Source organism: Hemiscyllium ocellatum, assembly GCF_020745735.1.
Source record: "Hemiscyllium ocellatum isolate sHemOce1 chromosome 27 unlocalized genomic scaffold, sHemOce1.pat.X.cur. SUPER_27_unloc_1, whole genome shotgun sequence".
NCBI lineage: Eukaryota > Metazoa > Chordata > Chondrichthyes > Orectolobiformes > Hemiscylliidae > Hemiscyllium > Hemiscyllium ocellatum.
Window position 1 is genome coordinate 4,964,314 of NW_026867476.1, and position 3,581 is coordinate 4,967,894.

At 50.2% G+C, this 3,581-nt stretch overlaps 1 pseudogene; it reads right to left on the reverse strand.

Moving 5' to 3' along the window:
• Window positions 1–234: 234 nt before the first annotated feature.
• LOC132807093 (gastrula zinc finger protein XlCGF8.2DB-like) lies at window positions 235–3,331 on the reverse strand (annotated as a pseudogene).
• Window positions 3,332–3,581: the final 250 nt, after the last annotated feature.

The window sequence follows — 3,581 nt, forward strand, 5'->3', positions numbered from 1 at the left end:
ATTAAAACATGCAATGTCGCTCAGAATTTCTCAACTGTTCCTAACCAAACTTGAAGAACAGATCTTGCACACCAAAATTATAATTTAAACAAAAACCAACAATTATAAATACTGCAACTTTACTAGGGCAAAAGGGTTAAATTGAAAAAAAAAGTTATCAATTCAATCAAACAATTTCCAACAATGATTGCCAACCTTTCGTGGAATCCTTGGAATGATGAGATGCTCCTAGGCACATAACCGTATACTTAATTTCAAAGTCACTTGCTGAATGTGAATGGACATTCTGAAATATTCAGCTATTTCTTACAGACTGCAAATCATTCCCAGAAAGATCCAGCAATTCTTTCACTGGACAGAAGAAACGAAAGAGAGCAGCTCCCGGTCTCAACGAGCTACTGGAAGCAAAGTTGGGGGTGGGAGGGAAAGACAGGGCAGTCCAGGAGAAAACAAAAAAAAAAGCCCAGCAACTCTCCCACTGCGCCCCCTGACAGAGCAGGCAGGGGTTCAGTCCTGGGGGTGACCCACAGCAGCTTTGCCAGTGGAATCCAACTGTTGGGAGCTCTGGTGCCCCCGCTGGTGTCTCCGCAAGTTGCAGAACAACATGAACCTCCATCCACACTCTGGGCAGGCAAATGGCCTCTCCCTGGTGTGGACCCGCCGATGCCTCAGCAGGTCGGATGAGTCGACAAAGTCCTTCCTGCAGTTGGAGCAGATGAACTGCCTCACGCCGGTGTGCCCCCGCTGGTGGGCCACCAGGTGGTAGGAGCGGGTGAAGCCCTTGCCACACTCAGTACAGCTGAAGGGTCTCTCCCCGGTGTGGACCCGCTGGTGCCTCAGCAGGGCGGAGGAATCGCTGAAGGCCTTCCCACACTCAGGGCAGCTGAAGGACCTCTACCCGGTGTGGACCCGCCAGTGTGTGTGGAGGTGGGAGGCCTGGCTGAAGCCCTTCCCGCACACTGAACAGGAGAATGGCCTCTCCCCTGTGTGGACCCGCCGATGGGCCACAAGGTGGGAGGAGTGAGCGAAGCCCTTGCCGCACACGGAGCAGGTGAATGGCCTCTCCCCAGTGTGGACTCGCTGGTGGGCCAGCAGGTGGGAGGCCTGGGTAAAGCCCTTTCCACACACAGGGCAGGTGGACCTCCAGTCGCCAGTGTGCACCCGCTGGTGGACCAGCAGGTGGGCGACCTGAACAAATCCCTTCCCGCACTCGGAGCATGAAAATGGCCTCTCCCCAGTGTGACTGCGCCGATGGATCTCCAGGGCAGATGGGACACGGAAGCCTTTCCCACAGTCGCCACATTTCCACGGTTTCTCCACAGGACGGGATTCCTTGGGTTTCTCCATGGCCGAAGCTTCAACTGCACACAAACATGTGTATAGCCCCTCCTGCCGTGAAATCCTCTTTCCAGGCCCTATAAATGGTTCAGGCTCCACACTCTGTGCTCTGCGACAGGAGGGTCTCTCGTCCAGTCCCACTGATACTGAAAACGTACTGAAACAGGAACCAAAAAGCTTTGCTCCTTCTCACAGAATCAGTTGAAAATTGTTGGGACTGCAACGGATTGAGTGACTGTCACACATTGACGTGAAAGTGAGGACTGCAGGTGCTGGAAAAACACAGCAAGTCAGGCAGCATTCGAGGAGCAGGAGAGTCAACTTTTCAGGCATAAGCCCTTCATCTGTTCATTTTGAAACTTTGTCTTCAAATCTTCAAATACTGTAAAAAGAGATTACAAAAGTTATCACTGTCAGTCCAGGGTGGGAATTCAGAACAATCAACTCTACATCCGGCAGAACACTCTTTTTTGTGATTCCACAAAACTCACTCTCCCCCTCTGTTCTCACTCCGCTCTAACTAATTCTCCTGAAGGCGCTGATTCAGGATCTTATAGAAGCAGAAAAAGTAAAAATGTCAAAACATCTTTAAATTTTGGATAACCATATTTGAAAGCTAACACCTTTCACAACATTGGGATACTTATGAGACTAAGCAGGTCTGATTTTGGGAAGAAAACAATGTCCGCCAATTCAGGATGAACCTGCAATACAGCTTCTTGAGAAGCAACCAGACATGAAATGATTTACGTCCCAGGGAATGGGGGCGCAAAATGACACATCACGGCATTGACGCCGACACCAGAGAGAAACTGAACGTACAGATGTGACAAATGTTTGTGGCAAGCCAAGGTCAGAAACGGCCACTTCGGTCCAACTCATCCATGCTGACCAGATATCCTAACCTAATCTAGTTTCATTTGCCAGCACTTGGCCCATATCCCTGTCAGCTGAACATGTGTTGCTGGTTAAAGCACAGCAGGTTAGGCAGCATCTAAGGAACAGGAAATTCGACATTTCAAGCATAAGGGCTTATGCTCGAAACATCGAATTTCCTGTTCCTTAGATGCTGCCTCACCTGCTGTGCTTTAACCAGCAACACATGTTCAGCTGTGATCTCCAGCATCTGCAGACCTCATTTTTTACTCGAAGACCATATCCCTGTCAACCCGTCCTATTCATATACCCATACAGATGCCTTTTAAATGTTTTAATTGTACCAGCCACCACCACTTCCTCTCGCAGCTCATTCCTTACACACACCATCCTCTGCACTAAGAAGTTGCCCCTTCAGTCCCTTTTATATCTCCCCCTCCCCTCATCCTAAACCTATTACTCTCAAGTTCTGGATTCCCACATCCCAGGGAAAAGACCTTGTCTATTTATCCTATCCACGCCTCTCATGTTGTTATAAATGTCGATAAGGTCACCACTCAGCCTCTGCTGTGCTGGGGTAAACAGCCATAGCCTATTCAGCTCAACCCCTGGCAAATCTTTTCTGAACCCTTTCAAATTTCACAACAGCAGGTCACTTTCTGATAACAGGGACACCCGAATTGCACGTAATATTCCAAAAGTAGACGAACCAATGTCTTGTACAGCCACAACATAACTTCCCAACTCCTGTACTCAATCAGAGGATTTCAAAGCCCACAAAAGGCAGCTGGGAAAGAATGGAGGGACAAACTGAACTTCTGAGAGACACCTCGGCCGGGGGTGGGGGTGGTGGAAGGAAACCGAGTGTCCTAGAGCCAAGGCGGAGGAAGAATGAGGATGCAAACACGTTGCAGCCGGTTTGAAGCTGCAATGACGAATATTGCGTGTGCTGTACTTGTACCTATTGCATTGATTTGAGGGAATCGGTGCATTTAAAAAATACAAAGAGAAAACCCCTCCCCTTCCCAATCTCAATGCTTCCGTCCCTCCTCACCCGGGTAACGAAGACACATACCTGAGTTTGCAGAGTCTGCTCCCTGCCAGGATTCACTCCCGATGCTGCAAGTGAACAGATTGGCCCCGCCCCCGAATGAGGAGCTGCCCAGTTTCTCTCAAACCGACGGGGCCATTGCCCCGCTGTGACATCACAATCAGGGGCGGGACGAGGCCGGCGGCGGGCACTCGCACTGCGCCTGCGCTGCCCTGCAGCGGACCCGATGTCAGCGGAATTTGCAAACCCCCCTTTTTTTCACAGAATCCCTACAGTGTAGGAGCAGGCGACTCGGCCCATCGAAATCACACCGACC